At 38.5% G+C, this 23,295-nt stretch overlaps 1 protein-coding gene across 4 annotated transcripts in view; it reads right to left on the bottom strand.

Moving 5' to 3' along the window:
• Tango11 (transport and golgi organization 11) overlaps window positions 1-23,295 on the bottom strand; it is a 92,095-nt gene that overhangs the window by 47,918 nt on the left and 20,882 nt on the right. Inside the window, exon 1 of one of the 4 annotated variants that reach the window (XM_090375227.1) lies at window positions 3,936-4,130. The exons of the other annotated variants lie outside the window; for them this stretch is intronic. The gene's annotated coding sequence lies outside the window, so the exon portion shown is untranslated. Of the gene's footprint in view, window positions 1-3,935; window positions 4,131-23,295 lie in introns of those variants that run through there. 4 annotated transcript variants of the gene reach the window in all.

Below are 23,295 nucleotides of genomic sequence, written 5' to 3'. Positions count from 1 at the left end.
AAAGGAAGTAAGCAAACCCTTAGCCATAATCATGAGAGCTTCTTTAGATTCAGGGGAGGTACCCATGGACTGGAGATGTGCAAATGTGACCCCAATTCATAAAGGAGGATCAAAGGTTGACACAAGTAATTATAGACCTGTGAGTTTAACTTCTGTTCCCGGAAAATTAATGGAGGCACTGGTTAAAGAAGGACTGCAGGATCATCTAGACAAGACTTCAGTTATAGCTCAGACACAGCATGGTTTTGTTAAGGGGAAGTCTTGCCTGACCAATTTTATTGGATACTATGATGCAGTCACAAAAGAACTGGATCCAGGGAATAACTTTGATATTATATACTTGGATCTTAGAAAGGCTTTTGATACTGTTGCACATGGAAGACTGCTGCACAAATTGGAGCAGTGAGACATTTCAGCAAATTGCTGCTATGGATAAAGGGGTGGTTGAGGGGGAGAAGACAGAGAGTGGTAATCAATGGACACTGCTCATCGTGGACTAGTGGAGTCCCTCAGGGTTCAGTATTGGGTCCATTATTGTTTTCTGTATTTATAAATGATAATGATGATGGTATATCAAGCTTAATGTTCAAGTTTGCAGATGATACGAAGGTTGGCAGGGTTGTCAAGGACACTACTGACACTATTCTACTGCAACAGGATCTGAAAAGGTTGAGCAGATGGGCTGAGAGGTGGCAAATGAAGTTTAACATTGACAAATGTAAAGTACTACATATGGGAAACAGCAACCCCAGAGCAACGTATCAACTCTGTGGTACTACACTGACATTGGTAGAGAATGAAAGGGACCTGGGGGTGGTTGTGCAGGCAGATATGAAGTTCATGAGCAGTGCAGACAGGTTGCAAGAGTAGCTCATGGTGTATTGTCAATGATATATAGGAATTTTTCTAGCAGGGATAAGGAGGTGATTATTCCCTTGTATAAGGCAATGGTCAGGCCACACCTAGAGTACTGTATACAGGTCTGGTGGCCTCATTTCAAGAAGGATGTAGAGCTGCTGGAATGAGTACAGAGAAGTGCAACAAGATTAGTGAGTGGAACAAAGGGGTGCTCTTACGAAGAAAGGCTTAAGTTTTGCAAATTACAGTGTCTGGAGACAAGGCACCAGCGAGGTGATCTCATAGAGGTGTATAAAGCCTTGAATGGTTTGAGCATGCTCAATGCTGATGGGATTCTTCCCCTAGCTCAGAATAATCACCTGAGAGGGCATAAATTCAAATTGAGGAAACACAGATGTAGGATAGACGTGCGGAAATTTGCCTTTAGCGAAAATTAGCGAGGGGGTTGATTGGTGGAACAGACTTCCATCCCTTGTCGTGGAAGTTGATAGCCTAAATAAGTTTAAGGCTCAGCTGGACAGGTATTTCGAACGAACAGAGGGGTGAAGTGGAAGTGGTTATTATTTATTTTATTATTTTTTTTTTTTTTGGCTGATGCTGCATAAGCTTGCTTTCTTGCATCAAATGCCTCTACTAATGCTAATGCATTCAAAGAATTAACCTTGGAAGCTACTAGACTTTTCATACCAACAAAGAAATATTGTTTACGATTTAGGCCTAAATGGATGTCAGATGAACTAATTAGACATGTAACAGAGAAGAAAAATGCATGGGATACATATAAATAAATGGGTGACATGGAAGCCTACGATAGATATAAGCTGGTCTGTAACCAAGTCACAAAGGAGATTAGACAGGCAAAGGCAGATTATGAGAAATCCTTCGCAAAGGATGCAAAGAAAAACAGTAAAGAGTTCTTTTCTTATGTAAACTCTAGAAGGAAGGGGATGAATCAGATTGGTCCACTTGATATCGATGGTTCAACTGTTGATGATCCTGCTCAGGTAGATAACAAACTAAATGAATATTTTGCATCGACATTCACACATGAGGAGTTATTCAGGGTGGGGAATGCCAGAGGTGTAATCAACTCTGGCAGTAAGCTAGATAATCTTGTAATAACAGAGTAAAGTTGAGGAGAAATTGTTGATGATAAACACAAGAAAGGAACCTGGGGTGGATGGAATTTATCCAGTTATATTAAAGGAGGCAGGGAAGGAAGTAAGCAAACCCTTAGCCATAATTATGAGAGCTTCCCTGGACTCATGGGAGGTACTCATGGACCGGAGATGTGCAAATGTGACTGCAATCCACAAAGGAGGATCAAAGGGAGACAGGTAATTACAGACCTGTTAGTTTAACTTCTGTTCCAGGGAAATTAATGGAGGCACTGTTTAAAGAAGCATTGCAGGATCATCTAGACAAGACTTCAGTTATAGCTCGGACACAGCATGGGTTTGTTAAGGGGAAGTCTTGTCTGACTAACTTGATTGGATACTATGATGTATTCACAAAAGAACTGGATGCAAAGAATAACTTTGATATCATATATTTGGATCTTAGAAAAGCCTTTGATACTGTTGCATATGGAAGACTGCTGCACAAATTGGAGCAGTGTGGCATTAGAGGCAAATTGCTGCTATGGATAAAGGGATGTTTGAGTGGGAGAAGACAGAGTGGTAATCAATGGACACTGCTCTTCATGGACTACTGTTATTAGTGGAGTCGCTCAGGGTTCCGTGTTGGGTCCACTGTTGTTTTTTGTATTTATAAATGATATTGATGATGGTATATTAGGCTTAATGTCCAAGTTTGCAGACAATTTTTTTTTTTTTTTGGCAGTTGTTGGCGCATCGGCTTCTGTGGCCATAATGCACCTCCCAAGGTTTCATTAAATTGGCCTGTTCATTAAATGAACAGGTCAATAGTAGAAAACTAAATAGAAATATTGAAAATAAAGTAAAGTAAATCAAAAAGCACAAGGGGGGGTATAGATTATTATACATTATGGCCAAAGCATTACAGCCTTCAATTCTGAATTTAGGCTTGTTAAAAAAAATTAAATGCATAAATAATAATAATAAGAAAAAAAAAAAAAAAAAAATATATATATATATATACAGGGTGATTCACTACTAGTGTGACCAACTTGCAGGAGGTGGGGGGGGGGGTACAAAGACGGGTTGGAATCACATAGCATTGCAGGGTCCGAAATGCCTTCGTCATGCGGTAGAGGACGTTGAACGGGAGGCCGTCAGCATTTGCGAACCGGTTCCTGAGGCAGTAGGATGGACGAGTATTCAAACGTTGAACTGGCTGACATGCACCTCGCGTATGGAGCTGCGGACTGTAACGGGTGCACCCGCTCTGCGCTTGTACCAGGAACGTTTCCCGCACGGGTGTGCTGCTCATCATACGATTTTAATCATATGATGAGAAGGTTACGTGAGACTGGTTGTTTCACGAGAGGTACCATGAATCGAGAGCGAACGACGAGGATGCCAGACAATGAGGAGAATGTTCTACGTCTTGCAGAAGGCAATCCGAGTACGAGTACTCGAGCGATAGGCCAACGATTGGGTATTTCCCAATCCACTGTATGGAGGATACTGTCAACAAACCAAATGAGTTCATACCATCCGCAACGCGTCCAATCATTGGAGCCTGCAGATTATCCACTCCGGAGGACTTTTGCTACTTGGTTTCTTCAACAGAAACGGTTCGCAAATGCTGACTTCCAGCGGGATCGCTGTTCATGCGACCTCCCGTTCAACATCCTCTACTGCATGACGAAGGCATTTCGGACCCTGCAATGCTATGTGATTCCGATTCGTCTTTGTGCCCCCTACACCTCCTGCAAGTTTGTCGCACTGGTAGTTTTTTTTTTTTATAGTTGTTGGCGCATTGGCTTCTGTGGCCATAATGCACCTCCCAAGGTTTTTGCAGTACTTTGATCCAAGCCCGAGGCGGGATTCGAAACCGCAACCTTTGGGTTGCCAGGCAGGCACTTTACCCACCCAGCTAGCCCGGGCGGCACATTGGTAGTGAATCATCCTGTATATGCAAAGGATATACACTTCTTGTAAGCAACTGGATCTAGCAGCGGCAGCAAAGGAAATAGAAGAAAGATTCTGATAAGTCCAAACATCCGTGGGAGCTGTATCCACCCAGTTCTCAGTAATTTATATGAAGCTGGTCAAACTGTGTACTCCAACACCATCTTGAGAGAAATGTGCAGTTGGCTGATGGTCTGTCTATTTTCAATATGATGAGATCTATGCATAAGGCAGAGAAGGAGAATACTGAGAGTTAGGGGTTTGATTGGCAAGTTGTATTGGATTGTCTGAGACCTCCTGGTGCCAACATAAGTAAACCTGGATATGGGAGGAAAGGCTTCAGCCTTTCCTCCCTTGTACAGGTCCTTCCCTCCCATGTTCCCAAGGTTTAGGCCTAAATAGATGTCAGATGAACTAATAAGATTCATGGCAGAGAAGAAAAAATGACAAAGGAAGTTAAGCAAGCGAAGGCAGATTACAAGAAATCTTTGGCAAAGGATGCATAGAAAAACAGCAAAGACTTCTTTACTTACATAAACTCTGGAAGGAAGGGAATGAGTCAGATTGGTCCACTTGATATCAATGGTTCGACTGTCTGGTCAGATAGCTGACAAACTGAATGAGTATTTTGCATCTATATGCACACATGAGGAATACTGTAGGGAAGTGGAGGACAGAAGCTTATTAAACTCTAACAAGGAGCAAAATGATTTTTTAATAACAGAGAGCAAAGTGGAGGGGATATTGTTAAAGTTAAACATAAGGCAACTTGGGTGGTGGGATCTATCCAGTTTTATTAAAAGGGACAGCAAAGGAGGTAAGCAAACCCTTAGCCATAATTATGAGAGCATCCTTGGACTCCGGAGAACTCCTCACAGATTGGAGATGTGCAAACGTATCTCCAATTCACAAAGGAGGATAAGAGTAATTACAGACCTGTTAGTTTAACTTCAGTTCCAGGGAAAATAATGGAGTCACTGGTTAAAGAAGCATTGCAGGATCGTCGAGACAAGACTGCAGTAATAATTCAGACAAGGGGAAGTCTTGTCTGACCAATTTTATTGAATACTATGATGTGGAGGCGCCTCCATAGCCAGGTGGGAAGGAGCAGCAGTGCATTGCACACGCTTCTTGATTAGACTGGGGTTCGAGCCCGTCACCACCAAATTCGGAGGATGCGGAAAGGTCAGGGAATGACCACCGCATATCCCGGAGCAATATGGCCTTAGTTGCTAATGCTCCTAAAAACCAAACAACAACAAACTATGATGTGGTCACAAAGGAACTGGATACAAAAAATAATTTTGATATCACATACTTGGTCCAGGAAACCTTTTGATACTGTTGCACGAGGGAGACTACTGTACACATTGCAGCAGTATGTCATTAAGGGGAAGTTGCTACAATGGATAAAGGAATGATTGAGTGGGAGAAGACAGAGTGGTTATCAATGGACACTGCTCTTCATGGACTAACGTTATTAGTAGAATCCCCCAGGGTTCAGAGTTGGGCCCATTGTTGTTTTGTATGTATTTATCAATGATATTGATGAAGGTATATCAGGCTTAATGTCATAATTTGCAGATGACACAAAGATTGTCAGGGTGGTTAATGACAGTATGCTACTGCAACAGTTGGACAGATTGGGCTGAGAAGTGACAACTGAAGTTTAACATTGACAAATGCTAAGTACTGCATATGGATAGCAGTAACCCTAAAGAAATGTACCAACTGTGTGGTGTTGCACTCAGGGTAGTGGAGAATGAAGAGACCTGGGGGTAAGTTTGCAGTCAGATATGAAGTTTTCTGAGCAGTGCAGACAGGCAGTGCATTGACAGACCCCATGACCTGCTGAGCAGGTCATGGGGTTTTGTCAATGATATACAGCAATTTTTCTAGCAGGGATACGGAGGTGATTACCCCCTTGTATTAAGCAATTCTCAGGCCACACCTTGAGTATTGTGTACAGATTTGGAGGCCTCATTTTAGGAAGTATGTAGAGCTGCTAGAACGAGTACAGAGAAGGGAAAAAAAGACTGGTGAGGGGAATAAAGGGGTGCTCTTACCAAGAAAGGCTTGGTAAGAGCACCAATTCTGCAAATTGCAATGTCTGAAGGCAATCTGATTGAGATGTATAAGGCCTTGAAGGGATTGAGCAGGCTCAATGCTGATGGGATTCTTCCTCTTGTTCAGATTACAAACCTGAGGAAAACTCAAATTGGGGAAAGACTGTTGAAGAACAGATGTGCAGAAATTTGCCTTTAGCCAGCGGATAGTTGATTGCTGTGACAAAAACTTCTGTTTGTTGTTGTGGCTTAAATAAATTAAAGGAAGAACTGGACAAACTTTTGGAGTGAATAGATGGATGAAATGGGAAGTTTTTTTTTTTGGCTGATGCTGCATACACTTGCTTTCTTGCATCATATGTCTCTACTAATGCTTCCCCTTCTATCTGTTGCTGCTGCTAGGTCTTAGTTCACAAGAAATGTACGTGTCACATGCTGTGTTTTCTTTAAAAAAAAAAAAAAATCTGCTGTTGAAGGCCTCACAGGAAGCATGTTGCTACTAAATAGAATTCTAGTGCTGTCAAAAACACACCTTATAAAATGATTAGTAAGCAATGCTGCCAGATTAGTTTCATTCAAAATATAGGTTTCTCTCTCTATCTCACTCACTGGCTCCTTAAATCCACAAAGTTGTTGCAATGGTGAATAACGTGGAGACCTGTGTCAGGTTCACCAGAACAGAATTGGATCAGTGAAACCCAGATAATTTGACCTGTTTCAGGGCATGGCTAGTCAGCAGGCAAATGGTTCAGGGTCTCACTCCATAATTAAGTAATACTAATAGTTAATACTAGAGGGATAAAAGAGCAAGTCTCTCTTCCTTTCTCAGACATTGTCCATATTTTTTGCCAGATTTGCATTAACTCACGGAATCTCCTCTTTTCTACTTGTACCTAGGAAGGACCTGACCCCACATGATTGCAGGAGATGGTATTCTTGGTATTATTATACCAAAACTAATATACTACTGTAATATAATTTATATTTAGTATATAATTCATAGTAATTTATATCAGTTTTCTCAACTGCGGATCAGCAAAATGGCACCAGTCTATGGCTATTACTTGCTGGTCCAATACGCAAAACCCTATGGAAAGTTTAAGAAAAGTTCTATGACTCTGAAGCCCTGGACTTTAAAGCAGAATGAAGAAAGGCCCTATGGCTTTTCACTCTTTTCCCATTTTTTGCTGTTTGATCGCAGCATTTGCAAGCCAACAACCCTCCTCCCCCTTGCCTTTGACAAATTTTTGCAAACATGTTGGATTTGGGTAGTTTTCCTCACCCCTTTCTTTTTCTCCCCAAACCGTTTCGGTGTAGGTACCTTCCTCACCCCTTTTCTTTCCCTCCCCAAACCTTTTCGGTGTAGGTACCTTCCTTACCCTTTCCTTGCCATATAACAGCAGCAGTCACAGAGTGCCCTAGCCCCCAAGTGAATGCTCATTAAAAAACTGGCCCCTGTCTGCACCTCACTAGTGTAAAATGACCATTTTTTTGTGGGGATGACGGCAACATTTTTAAATTATGTACTTTTTTCACAAACATTTTATTTGTACATATCTATTTTACAAAAGACAGCTTTTTACACAACTTAGCTAGGTATGCTAATTAAATCTGGTGAGTGTGGGCTTGGCACACCCAGGGTCCTGAGCTGGAAATAATCATTCTTCTCGTTCTTGGTGATTCCCTTCTACTTTTGACACACACACACTCTCTCTCTCTCTCTCTCTCTCTCTCTCTCTCTCTCTCTCTCTCTCTCTCTCTCAGGGTAACTCGGTAATTTTTTTTGGCTGGTGTAGCGCAAGCCACAGGCTTTCTTGTACCATATGGCTAATAATAATAATAATAATAATAATAATAATAAAAGGGGTTTTCCAGTGTGGCATTTACACTCAAAGTTATTGGACTTTTCATTTCCAGTCACAGAAAATGTATTTCGCATACCCTCTGTCAGTCTTATCTTGCTAGTTACAGAAGGAACACTTCACGGTTTTGCATTCTGCTTTTTCTTATTCTTTGGTGCAGATTATTAACGTTTTATGGTGATCTATTCAAACAACTAATATTAGACATTATATTTGATAAACATCTTTTCTAAAGGTGGGCAAGAATTATATAGTGTGATTTTTAATTTTGTGAAAATACTTCCACAGGAGTGAAATACAAATTGTTGCTGACATCACAGGAATAAGAGAAAATCAGAGGAATTCAATATGGAATAAGTATAAAAAATATTTAATGTTGATGATATATTCAACAAAAAAGATTAATTCAAAATAATTAAATTTTATCTTTTGATGACTCAGTTAGAGTACACTGTACGGACATCACTGAAGTTGAAAGATTTCTAGATATATCAATTTTTTGTTAGGTATGAGAAATCACCATCCCTGTGTAAAATACATACGTACACCAATTATTTTTATTTTAAAATGGTTTCTTCAGTGTGATTTTTACAAAATGGTCATCTGTAGTATTTAAATATGTACTTGTAATTTTTTTAATATATGGCTAATACCTTACCTTCAAAATGATAATATATACCTGCTTATTAATGAAATGATGTTGTAGAGATTGAAGTTTTTCTATAAATACTTATGTTTATAAATTAAGCAAGCAAAATAAATATTGGCTCAACTGAGTGATAATTTTAGATATTCATACAAATTATGAATGCAAAGTCAGTGGTTGTCAAGATATTTAAATAGCTAAATTGCCTTGAGCATCATATTTTCATCATTGGTGGAATTCTATTGAATAAAATCAAAACTGCCTAAGAAATAAGAGATTACCAATACTTAATTGACTGTAAAAACAAAATGAACACTTCATTTTGTTTTTACTTATAATAAATTTTAATGAGAGGCTTGTTTTTTTCAGTTTTGGAACAACTTCCCATCAAAATACAAAAGTGAAAAATAATTGATAATTAAATATTGAAAAGTGGGGTTGTTCAAAAATGAGTGACAAATGAAGAAAAGGAACATTGCTCAGTTTTTTTTTTTTTTTTTTTTGTAAAGATGAGCCAAATACTACAAATCCATTAATCAGTAACATTAATAAAGAATGATCGAATGCTGAAGATGAACTTGACTGACCACACAAAAAATGATTTTGTTTAGAGATATAACAATGAATATTTAAAATTCGGTTTCTTCATATGTCCAGGATCAGAAATGCTTTTACTGAAACTACAATATCAAATTTGCTGGGATATTCTATAAAATGAATGCTTGAAACCTGCAAAAATTTCTCATTTTAAGTCAAAACACCCAAAAATACAAAATAAACCTGTGGAATAATTTTTTTTGAATAAAATTGCAGGAGATGAAATCAGGAAAGAATGTATTTAAAAAGTGTTTTTGATATAAAAGCCCTTATTAAATGCAAGACACCATATTCAACTGGTGAAGAATTGATAAAACGATAAAACAATGAATTGATAAAAGAATTGATTTGGCTGAAGTTTGTAATGAAGTTTTAGCATTATAATTACTAGAGGCATATGATGCAAGAAAGCAAGTTATACAGCATCAACCAAAAAAAAAAAAAACCTAAACTTACCATTTCACCAATTAATTTGCTCCAAAAGTTCATCCTTGAATTTATTTAAGCTATAAATTTCCACAATGACACATGGAAGTTCCTTCCAGCAATCAACACCCCACTGGCTAAAGGAACATTTCGGCACATCTATTCTACAACCGTATTTTCTCAATTTGAATTTATGTCCTCTCTGGTGCATAACTGGAGCAAGAGGAAGAATCCCATCAGCATTGAGTTTCTTCAAACCATTCAAATCTTTATACATCTCAATCAGATCACCTCACAGGTGCCAGAAGTCAAGCCTTTCTTGGTAGCAGCAACCCTTTATTCCATTCACCAATCTACATACAATAAATATTGTATATTTATCAATGATATTGATGAAGGTATATCAGGCTTAGTATCGAAGTTTGAGATGATACAAGGGTTGGCAGTGTTGTTAATGACAAAAATGGCAGTGTGCTACTGCAACAGGATCTAGAAAATTTGGGCAGATGGGCTGAGAAGTGGCAACTGAAGTTTAACATTGACAAATGCAAAGTACTGCATATGGGTAAAAGTAACTCCAGAGGAATGTACCAACTGTGTGGTACTACACTCAGGGTGGTAGAAAATGAAAAAGACATGGGAGTAATTGTGCAGTCAGATATGAAGTGAGCAATGCAGACAGGCTGCCAGAGCAGGTCATGGGTTTTGTCAATGATATACAGGAATTTTGCTAGCAGGGAAAAGGAAGTGATTATCCCTTTGTATAAGGCAATGGTCAGGCCATGCCTTGAGTACTGCGTACAGGTCTGGGGGCCTCATTTTAGGAAGGATGTAAATTAGCTTGAGCGTATACAGAGAAGGGCAACAAGATTGGTGAGGAGAACAAAGGGGTCCTCTTACCAAGAGAGTTTTAAGTTCTACAAATTGCAGCAGCTGGAGACTAGACACTTACAAGGTGATCTGATTGAGGTGTATAAGGCCTTGAATGGGTTGAGCATGCTGAATTCTGATGGGATCCTTCCACTTGCTCAGATTACAAACCTAAGGGGAAATAAATTCAAATTAAGGAAAGAAAGTTGTAGAATAGATGTGCCGAAATTTGCCTTTAGCCAGCAGGTGGTTAATTGCTGGAACAAACTTCCATCTGTCATTGTAAAAGTTGATAGCTTAAATGAATTCAAGAAGGAACTGGACAAACTTTTAAAGGGAATGGTTGTGTAAATTTTTTTTTTTTTTTTTTTTTGGCTGATGCTACATAAGCTCATATGCTTGCTTTCTTGCATCACATGCTTCTATTACTATTATCTCATTTCTCTTCTCTGTACTCGTTCCAGCATCTCTACATCCTTCCTAAAATGGCTCCGGACCTGTACACAGTACTCAAGGTGTGGCCTGACCTTTGCCTTATAGATAGGGATAATCACTCCCTCATCACTGATAGCAAAATTCCTGTATATCATTGACAAGTCCCATGACCTGCTTTAGCAGTCTGTCTGCTCAAAAAACTTCATATCTGACTGCATAATTTACCCCCGATGTCTTTTTCCTTCTCCACTACCCTGAGTGCAGTTCCACATGGGATGTTACTGTGGGGTTACTGCTACCCATATGCAGTACTTTACATTTGTCAATGTTAAATTTCAGTTGTCACCTCTCAGCTCATCTACCCAACTTTTCTAGATGCTGTTGTAGTAGCACACTGTCATTATTTTCATTAACAACACTGCCAAACTTCACATTATCTGCAAACTTGGACATTATGCTTGATATGCCTTCATCAGAATCTTTGATAAATATACAGGGTGTCTCAAAAATATAGGTACAAACATTTAGGGGAGGTAGGTAACAGCTAAAGGAATGTGAATAGCATAGGAACCCATAACCGGAAACGTCACCATAAGTCAGTACTTGGCACTATTCATCAGTTCGTGAGAGGAAAAATTTCTGGTTTACTCATTCAAGCAGTAGTAACTGCACGAAGAGCATGAATCGATATATGAACTGTAAGCTGGCAGACATGCACCTAGTGTATGGATTAGCAGAGGGCCCACAGGGTGTGCACCCCCGTGCGGCACAACATTGCTTCGCAATAAATGTGTGGGCAGGCATGGTCGGTGACTGGCTTACTAGGCTCATACCTGTTACCATCCCGCATGAACTCCACTAAATATCGGATCTTTCTTGAACAAGTTCTACCAGGGTTACTTGACGATGTTCGAACAAATGTGAGATGCAACATTTGGTTTCAACATAACGGGGCGCCTGTCCATTATGGAAGGTGTGTTTGTGACTATTTGAACAGGCGTCGATGGATTGGCCGTGGTGGACCCATTGCCTGGCCCCCACGCTTACCTGATTTATCGAGCCTTGATTTCTTTCTGTGGGAGGCCCTCAAATCTATTGTGTATGAATCGCTTGTGGAGACAGAAATGGATCTCATAGCGAGACTCGTCTGCGCTGCTGCTACTGTCAAAGAAACTCCAGGTGTGTTCGACCGTGTCCACCAATCCATGCTGCATCAGTGTCACACATGCATCGCGTCTCATGGTAGAACCTTCGAGCATCTGTTGTAACATCATGAAATGCATCCATCTCATCCTCCATTGTTAATATTATGTCAAATAAATGTTTGCCACTAATTACTGTCTTGTGTCATTTCTGCTTCTTGTGCCTCTGCTACTACTTTCCTGTGACGTTTCCGGTTATGGGTTCCTATGCGATTCACATTCCTTTAGATGTTACTTACCTCCTCTAAACGTTTGTACCAATATTTTTGAGACACCCTGAAGAAAACAACAATAGCCCAATGCAAAACCCTGGGGACTGCATCTAAAAAACTTGGTTTTCTCTTTTGCTCTTGGCGTTAATTTTTTTCCAAACAGCTGTTCACTCTGTACAAATCACAAAAGCACTCTACTGTGGAATACTGTTCCCACATCTTGGACGATTCCCCCAAAACCTCTCTCAGGCTTCTAGATTCTATCCAGAAGAGAGCAGTTAGGTTAATTAATGATCCTCTCTAACAGAGTCTCTCCACTCGCTGTCTCATAGACGTACTGTTTCTGCTGCATGCTTTTTCTACAGATACTTCCACGGGCACTGTTCTTCTGAATTGTCTTCTATAATTCCCATTCTCTCTTTCAAAACAGTCTGAACAAGTGCTGCCACAAGCCAACATCCATTTACTGTCCAACTTAAAACTCACAGAACCAACTTTTCATCTTCCTCATTTATTCATTCAACTGCCGTTTTCTGGAACAACCTTCCTTCATACATATTTCCTGAGAATTACAGTCTACAGAAGTTCAAGTCTAATGTCAACAAATATCTTCTTTCATCTTCTCAACCTCCAACCCAAGCACGGTACTAGGTACTATAGGTTCTAATACCTCTGGTGTTTGGGGTTTTCATTGAAAAAAAAAAAAGTCCATGAAGAGCAGTGCCCACTGATTGCTACTCTGTCTTCTCCCACTCAACCATCCCTTTATCCATAGCAGCAACTTTTCCTTAATGCCATACTGCTCCAATTTGTATAGCAGTCTTCCACTGGATGCAAAAAAAATAATTTTTTGCATCCAGTTCCTTTGTGACCACATTGTAATATCTAATCAAATTGGTCAGACAAGACTTACACTTAACAAGCCCCTGCTGTGTCTGAACTATACCTGAAGTCTTGTCTAGTTGATCTTGCAATGCTTCTCTAACCAACGACTCCATTAATTTCCCCAGAAGTTAAACGACCAGGTCTGTAATTATTCGTGTCACTCTTTGATCTCTCTTTGTGAATGAGAATAGAAGCCTAATGATTGCAATGAGTATAATGAACAGCTGGGTAGACAGATGGAATGGGTCAGTGAGTCATTGTTTTGTGATGGGAAATTTTTTTAACTTTCCAGATACTGAGTGGAACTTATCTGGAGATTCTTAATGCATGAAGATTCGCTGTTCATAATCAGATCAAGAGTATTGCATTCTCTCTCTCTTTGCCACTCTAACATGCTGGTATAGAAAATATTCATCCATTAAATCTGCAAAAGCTTTCCTACTGAATGACCAACTCAAGTTCCACTCAATATCTAGAAAGTTAAAATTCCCCATTACAAGACAATCTGACTTAATGACCCATGCCATGTCTGCACAGCTGTTTATTATACTCACCACAATCACCAGGCTTCTACTCTCATTTTCGTTTTTAAGTACTCTCATTTTCGTTTTCCTGGTGCTTATATAGCACTAAACTGACTCAACACTACACTGACTACCCATGTCAACTGGATGCACTGCCTTAGATATTATGTGCTTCTTAATGCACAAAATCTAAGGCAATGCATCCAGTTTTTACATATCAGTGATTTCATGTAGCAGCCTATATGAGTATGTCCCTAGACCCAAGAGGCATATATAGCATCTGATTACATTTTTGATTTTATATATAAGCTAACAACAATTTTGCCTCAACTACCAACAACCATGGAATATCCTAATTATTGAAGTCAGGAGCTTAACCAGAGACCTGGTACACTTACTTCTAGCTGACCCAGATGTGTACAAACACTTCTCACCAATGCCAACTTTTGGTATACCAGAAGTTATACCAAAAGGTATAACTTCTGGTATACCAAAAGTTGGCATTGGTTGGGGTCAGGTAGCTGATGCTTGCCAACATCAGCAAAAACTGTTTATATTGGTAATCATTACAAACCCTGAAGCAGGAATACTGGTGGCAAATGACACTAAGTAGATCTCAAATGTGAGATCTACATAGTGTCTATGAATTGGGTGGACTGCACAGAGTTAATACATTAGAATAATGGAATACCTTTAAAGCAACAATCATCAAAGCCATGAACACATATACATACCATTAAGAAAATATAGCAGAAGGAGGATGGTAAAATGGATGAATATAGAGCTACTAGTCTAACAGAGCAAAAGATGGAATGGGAAAGTTACAAAACTGATGAAAAGTATTAAAGTCTAGAACAGCTACAAGTTAACCCAGTGGTTTTCAACCGGGGTGCTGCAACAACATTCTAGGGGTGCCACGTAATTTGGGTTTAAGTTACTTAAACCTATTTTTTTTTAAATTTAAGTATTTATTTCATTATAATAAGGTACATCCTTATAATTATATTATATAACTATCATATAACATTTTTTTTTTAAAATATTGTACACACAGAGAGAGAGAGAGAGAGAGAGAATCAGATCTAACAGGCAACTTGATTGAGGTGTTTAAGGCTCTGAGAGGCATAAGTAAAATGAATGACGATGAAATTTTCGCGGTTATAAATGATTCTAGAACTAGGAACCATAATTTCAAGTTACGGAGGAGGGGGAGATGTTTAGACTGGATTGTAGGAAGTATTATTTTAGCCAGCAAGTTATAAATTACTGAAATAAGTTATCTAAATTAAGTTATCTACATGGGTGGTAGAGGCTGACAGTTTGAGGAAATTCAAAGGTAGCTGGATAATTATCTATGGATGCATAGGCTGTCTATTTCATTTTCTCTTATTAATTATTATTATTATTTTTTTTTAATTTTCTTCTTAGTATTATTTTTTATTTTATTTTATTTAATTTATAAATTTTATAAAATATTTTTCTTTTTGGCTGGTGCAGCATAAGCCTCCTTGGTGTGGAGGATTTAGTATTAGCAATATGTGGCCATTGCTAATACTAAATCCATAAAGGCAGTTCCAAGAGTGAAGTCGGTACCAACAGTCCAGTTAGTCTGACTTCAGCAGAAGGAAAAACCTTGAATGCAATAATTAAGAGTGTAATCCAGAGACATTAAGACAGAAATAGCATTATAAAGGACACACAACATGGTTTTGGGAAAGGGAATAGCAACTGCAAAATAACTTATACTCTTAGTAGGGTTGAATTAAAAACAGTAGAGGAAGAAAAGGATCTGGGAGTTATGATATAAGCAGGTATGAAGTGCTCCAGGAAGTGTAAATAGGTGGCCAGGAAAACACATGATGTCCTGTCAATGATTTATCATGCATTTGATCATGACTTACCCCTCTCTATGTATTTGCATAGAGAGAGGCAAGTCATAATCCTACTACATAATAATATTAAGAGTAGGAGACCGGCAGAATTACTTAACAAGTACAGGTCACTGTTGAACAAAACCCGAGAATTAGGGTTGAATTTGAAAGTGTCTGCAATTCTGCCCAGACACAATAGGAGGGAGTATATGATGAGAGCCTTGTCGATCAATTCGGCCCTGGAAAGATTGTGCAAGGCTCAAGGGGTAGAATTTTTTTCAGCCTGGACTGTACTTGTTAACAGGAGAGATTGCTTCTACAGGAATGGGATACACTTAAATAGAAAGGGTGCAAGAATATTTGCTGATGCTATCGAGGCAGTGTTAGGTGGGTCGGAAAACTGCTAGCTTGGGGGGAGACAAAGACCAATAGATTGACAGTAGCCACGGGCAGAGGTGAAAGAGATTCTTGCACTGCTTCTATTAGAATGAGTAGAAGCCTGGAAAACAAGATACATGGTATTTCAGAGACTGCTGGGAGCCATTGCGGTACAAGTAAACACATGGGTTGTGTTAGGGTAGCTAAGAATAGAAACAGGTGCAGGTATACTTGCATGTACACCAATGCTAGGAGTTTAGTAAATAAATTTGATGAATTTGAGGTATTGCTCAAAACATCAAAGGCAGATATTGTTGGGATATCAGAGACGTGGTGTCACACAGATATAAGGGATGCAGAACTGCAATTTGGGGAGTACAACGTCTACAGAAAGGATAGACAGGATAGGAAGGGGGGAGGGGTTATGCTATTAGTTAAGAAACACATAAAAACCAAGGAAGTGAAGCCAGTCGACATCGCCGGACAGTGCAGTGTTGAGTCAGTTTGGTGTGACATAAGCATTGGGAGATCAAAATTGAGAGTAGGAGTGTGCTATAGGCCTAATGACTCTGATGAGTATAATAAGGAACTGTACAGGGAAATAGAGTGGGCCAGTAAATCAGAGAGTCTTATAATGGGAGATTTTAATTTCCCAGATACTGACTGGAATTTGGGGGCTGGTTACTCACACACTAGCAGGGCTTTTGTGGATTTATTGGATGATTGTTTTCTACATCAGCATGTTCGGGAGGCAACTAGAGGGAGTAATACTCTTGATTTGATTATCAGCAGTGATTCTTCATGCATTAAGAATCTGCAGATAAACGAACCACTAGGTGGCAGTGATCACAGTGTGCTGAAGTGGGATTTACTCAAAGAGGTAACTACCATTAGGGGTAAAGGGAAGGGTTATTGCTTCCGTAAAGGCGACTACGATGGACTGAGACAGTATTTAAATTCTATACAGTGGGACCAACTGATGATGTTACCAACAGCAAATTCAAAATGGGAAGCATTCAAAGAACTTATCTTGGAAGCTACTAGGCTTTACATACCAACTAAGAAATATTGTTCAAGGTTTAGGCCAAAATGGATGTCAGATGAACTAATGAGGCATATGGCAGAGAAGAAAAATGCATGGGATACTTACAAATTAACACATGACACAGAAGCCTATGATAGATACAAGTTGATATGCAACCAAGTTACAAAGGAGGTTAGGCAGGCAAAGGCAGATTACGAGAAATCCTTGGCAAGGGATGCAAAGAAAAACAGCAAAGAGTTCTTTACTTATGTTAACTCTAGAAGGAAGGGGATGAATCAGATTGGTCCACTTGATATTGATGGGTCAACTGTTGATGATCCTGCTCAGGTAGCTAACAAACTAAATGAATATTTTGCATCGACATTCACACATGAGGAGTTATTCAGCAAGGGGAATGCCAGAGGTGTATTCAACTCTAGCAGTAAGTTACAGAATCTTGAAATAACTGGGAGTAAAGTGGAGGAGAAACTGTTGAAGATAAACACAAGAAAGGCACCCGGGGTGGATGGGATCTATCCAGTTATATTAAAGGAGGCAGCAAAGGAAGTAAGCAAACCCTTAGCCATAATTATGAGAGCTTCCTTGGACTCAGGGTAGGTACCCATAGACTGGAAATGTGCAAATGTGACCCCAATTCACAAAGGAGGATCAAAGGCTGACACAAGTAATTATAGACTTCTGTCTTAACTTCTGTTCCAGGAAAATTAATGGAGGCACTGGTTAAAGAAGCACTGCAGGATCATTTAGACAAGACTTCAGTTATAGCTCAGACACAGCATGGTTTTGTTAAGGGGAAGTCTTGCCTGACCAACTTGATTGGATATTATGAGGCAGTCACAAAAGAACTGGATGCAGGGAATAACTTTGATATTATATACTTGGATCTTAGAAAGGCTTTTGATACTGTTGCACATGGAAGACTGCTACACAAATTGGAGCAGTGTGACATTGGAGGCAAATTGCTGCTATGGATAAAGGGGTGGTTGAGGGGGAGAAGACAGAGAGTGGTAATCAATGGACACTGCTCATCGTGGACTAATGTTATTAGTGGAGTCCCTCAGGGCTCAGTGTTGGGTCCATTATTGTTTTCTGTATTTATAAATGATATTGATGATGGTATATCAAGCTTAATGTCCAAGTTTGCAGATGATACAAAGGTTGGCAGGGTTGTCAAGGACACTACTGACACTATGCTGCTGCAACAGGATCTGCAAAGGTTGAGCAGATGGGCTGAGAGGTGGCAAATGAAGTTTAACATTGACAAATGTAAAGTACTACACATGGGAAACAGCAACCCCAGAGCAACGTATCAACTCTGTGGTACTACACTGACAGTGGTAGAGAATGAAAAGGACTCGGGGGTGGTTGTGCAGGCAGATATGAAGTTCTCTGAGCAGTGCAGATGGGCTGCAAGAGTAGCTCATGGAGTATTGTCAATGATATACAGGAATTTTTCCAGCAGGGATAAGGAGGTGATTATTCCATTGTATAAGGCAATGGTCAGGCCACACCTAGAGTACTGTATACAGGTCTGGAGGCCTCATTTCAAGAAGGATGTAGAGCTGCTGGAATGAGTACAGAGAAAGGCAACAAGATTAGTGAATGGAACAAAGGGGTGCTCTTACGAAGAAAGGCTTAAGTTTTGCAAATTACAGTGTCTGGAGACTAGGCACCAGCGAGGTGATCTGATAGAGGTGTATAAAGCCTTGAATGGTTTAAGCATGCTCAATGCTGATGGGATTCTTCCTATAGCTCAGAAAAATCACCTGAGAGGGCATAAATTCAAATTGAAGAAAGACAGACGTAGGATAGATGTGTGGAAATTTGCCTTTAGCCAGCGGGTGGTTGGTTGGTGGAACAGACTTCCATCCCTTGTGGTGGAGGTTGATAGCCTAAATAAGTTTAAGGCTCAGCTGGACAGGTATTTGGAACGAACAGAGGGGTGAAGTGGAAGTGGGGTTTTTTTTTTTTTTTTTTTTTGGCTGATGCTGCATAAGCTTGCTTTCTTGCATCTAATGCTAATGCTACATAAGGCAATCATAAAACACACTTGGAATACTGTTTTCAAGTATGGAGACTGCACCTAAAAAAAAAAAAAGATAGAGTTTTTTGACAAAGTCCAAAGGCAGTCAATGCACCTGGTGAGATCAGAAAAAGGGTATTCATGTGAGAAAAGCTTAGAATATGTGGGCTGCAGAGCCTGGGAACTACATACCTTAGAGGAGACTTGATTGAGGTGTATACAGCTCTGAGAAGTGAAAGCAAAATGAATGAGGAGAGAATTTTCACTGTTATAAATGGTTCTGGAAGTAGGGGACCATAAATTTAAATTATGGGGAAGAGATTTAGACTGATCTGGATGTCATTTATCTAGCAAGTTGTTGATTACTGGAACAAGTTTCCCTGAAAGTGGTTGAGGCTTAAAATTTGAAGAAATTCAACGGTCAACTGGATAGTTATCTATGTGAGAAGGGAACAACAATTTATCTATTTTCTTATCTACTTTTCAAATTTTTTTTTTTTTTTTTGCCAGTGCAGCAAAAGCTTGTGGCTTTCTTGCATTATATAGTTAATACCAATCTCTTCTTCCTTGAAATTATGCTGCACAGCAGCTTCTCCTGGCCTTCTTCAGGGTATGACTGCTTCTGACAAGTTTAGGACTATTATTGACACTCGTGTTCCCTGCAACTAGGAAAAGTCAGTTCTGTTATAATGCGAATTTGCTCCAACACGACCGATATATTAGGGAACGATACAAGTATAACGCAATTTTCGCACTGGCTCGTGTGTGATTCCATCTGTGAGTAACAGCAGGTAAACACAAAACCCAGCACCAAGCTAAATGTAGCAACCTGTGCAGCAATACATACAAATTTACGAAGCTTAAAAAATGTCAAATGTGTGAGAGCTATATTTACCATTTACTGTAATTGTATTGGTCAGAGACACACTGTTGTCATTCGCTGTATTCACAAGATAACAGGTGATATTGTAGGCCGATTCATGTTTTCAGGAACTCACATTTTTCTGTTGGAACAGAAATTTTGTGAGGCAGGACAGAGTAAGCAGAGGAACACATTTCTGGAGGTCACTACCATAAAACAATTTTCAGTTCCCAGTTCACTGGGCTTTTCTGTTAGGGCAATCTAATTATAAGTGAGTAGTAAATACTATCTGCAATAATACCGATAGTTTACAATAATACCGATAGCTGGAATTCTGTGGGTTTTTACGTTATTATGATGAAATGTGTTTCCCCCATTCATGGAATCTTCAATCATATAAAAAACAAAAAAATAATCAGAATCTTCTGTTCGTTCCTATTTTTATTGCTTGCTTATCTCTCATTTTTCTTTCTTTTTTTTTTTTTTTTACAATCCAAAAAAAAAGAAAAGATGTCAGTGAACAGAAATATCAATCAAGCAAACTTCATATCTTGCCATGGTAAAGTGCTAGATATTTAAACTGGTGTTAGCAGTTTTATTGGGTTTCTAACCTTTTTTAGTGTATTACTTACCACACTGAACAATTTTTTTGAGTGCACTGCTCCTATCCCTATTTTTCCCATAAGCCTTGTTTTTATTGTGCAAAATACCATAACGGGAGATTTTTAGGAACATATACCACGTTATAGCAGAACTGACTGTATGTAATTTCCAGACCTAGGGAACTCTTTTTTCCCTATCAATAATTCAATTACTTCAGACAAAACCAACTGAAATTTATTAAAATAAATATACAAAAATAAATTAAAAGTGAAAACAATATACTAAAAGCATTAAAAATACATGCAGGATAAAGTTAAGTTTAAATCATAAAGCTTTCAAGGCACCTCTTTTTTAACTACACACTGCATGGCATAATACAATATAAATAGCAGGTTTGTCATGTGACAGAGGGAAACCAGGACACGATGCTCCCTGCCCCAAAATGGATATTTATAATTTTGACTAGGTTATATTTTGATTATAAATCAGGATATTTATAATTTTGACTTATTTTATCCTCACTTATTTCTTAGTTCTGTGACTTTACCTTATTATATCCTGTATTTTATCACTTTAAATACATTGTATTCACCCATAAGTTATTTCTGTATATTTATTTTAATAAAGTTGAGCCAGTAGTCTTAAGTACATTTATTATTGCTATGATCCCACACACACACACACCACCTTTATTCTAATGTTTCTGTCTGGCTACAGTAGTACACCTTGTTTACTGTCATTAACTACCAGTGCCAGCTCAAGGGTATACGGCACACCCCTCCTGTCAATGCAAAGATTTTAATTTTTTTAGTATGAGGTGGATTGGCCATACGACTTACCCAGTGGGCTGGAGATAGAGGCCAGTGTGATTTTGGCCATAAACACTAGTATGAGGTCACTACAAGTTTTCCCCAGTAAGAATTTTTGACCCAGTCCAACCTCTGATGTATGATTAATTTTACATTTTATTTACTTACAAATATTCAATTGTATGCAATATAACACTAAATTTAAACCAAAAAATAAAAAAAAACTCTTCATAAAAACTTTGAATTCAAACAAAACAAGAAAAACTCTCAAGCACACAGTATACAAAACAAATAATGTCTACAACATGTTAAAGCAGAACTTTTCAAAAGTTAACAAAATTTGACAAAATTTATTAAAACTTGTTTAATAAATTTTGTTTTAAAATATGTAAAACTAATTCCTAAAAGTTTTAATTTTAAATTTAATATTGTTTCTTTTTAACACATTAACACATGAAATACACAAAATTTTTCCTGTGGGCTTTGTTTTCGGGAGAAGGGGGGTGGTATTGGCATCACCTAAACCTTGGTGCCCCTAGGTCAGTGCCTACTCAGCCTTACCCCAAAGCTGGCCCTGTTAACTACCACGCCAATCTTTCTATCATCTGTAAACTTGGACAATAAGTTTGATATGCCTACATCAATATCATTAACAAATACTGAAAACAGTGAGGTTGTCCAGCACCGAACCTTGAAGGATGCCACTAATAATGGTCCAAGAAGAACAGTGCCTATTTATAGCTGCCTTCTGCCACTCAACCATCCCTTTATCCATAGCAGTAACTTGTCTACAATACATTTCACCACTGATTCCATTATTTTCTCTGGATTAGAAGGTCAAGCTTACAGGTCTCTCTCTCTCTCTCTCTCTCACACACACTTACTCTACACATTTTGAAATATATCCAGTGGTTCTCTTTTAATTATAATCAAATATTTGCTTACTTCTTTTGCTGTTTCTTTTAATATAATTGGAATTCCAATTATATTAAAAAGAAACCGAATTATATCAAAGCAAATTTTTGCTTTAACAATTTCTCTTCCACTTTATTTCAGGTTATCATGAAATCATCTAGCTTCCAATTACAACTTGGCATACTTTTGGTATCCCATCCTTAAAAACTTCATGTGTGAATGTAAATGCAAAATATTTATTCAGTTTGCCATCAATCCGAACAGGTTCACCAATAGTTGATGTCATTCATATCCAGTGATCCAATGTGGTTTTATTCCTTTCTTTCAGGGTTAACGTAAGCAAAAAAATATAGTGAAGCAAGAACATAGCAAATGTAGTAAAGAAAAAGTAGTGAAATATGGTTTAGTTATATAGTGTTAGAGTAGAATCAAATTAGATAAGTATACTATGTCAGGAGTATGTTTATTTATTTGCTTACAGCATTCTAATGTTGACTGAATATTTACAATTTATTTTCAAACTGAGTTTCATTTGTTTCAATAAATAACTGAGCACTCTGGTACCAAGAATTACTTGTCTGCTCAAAAATTCTAGGCAAGTTTCATACTGCCACAGCTTCTTCAAATGCTGAAACTCATCCTATTCACTGGCTCTACACAAGTAAAAGATACTCTTCATATGGCTCCAGAGGTAGGTCTGCAAGCTTAAGATTAGATGATTGTCGTAAACACAAAACTAGTTCATTGTGAACTATCCAATTAATCTGAGTGCAAGCATCCAAAAACTGCTTTTTGTCATGGGCAAAATTAGCAGTAAAGTAAAAGTAAGAAATAAAGAAAAATGAGTTCCATCTCATGCAAAATAGTTTGTCGGTGTTGCCAATGGTACAGCTTGAAGTACTAAGTTAAAATTTTTCATTAAAATATGTAAAAAGGAAGCCTCTGACAATTAAGATGGCAGTTTGTAAGATCTAACAAGGCAGTTAGCATTAGCATTAGTAGAGGCATATGATGCAAGAAAGCAAGCTTATGCAGCATCAGCCAGAAAAAAAAAAACTTCCACTGCACCCCTCCGTTCATTCAAAATACCTGTCCAGCTGAGCCTTAAATTTATTTAGGCCATCAACTTCCACAACAAGGGATGGAAGTC

This window comes from Mastigoproctus giganteus, chromosome 6 (genome assembly GCF_048544385.1).
Source record: "Mastigoproctus giganteus isolate SK-2022 chromosome 6, ASM4854438v1, whole genome shotgun sequence".
Taxonomy (NCBI): Eukaryota; Metazoa; Arthropoda; class Arachnida; order Uropygi; family Thelyphonidae; genus Mastigoproctus; species Mastigoproctus giganteus.
Note: the sequence above shows the minus strand (reverse complement) of the source record. Positions and strands in the feature narration are given on the sequence as shown.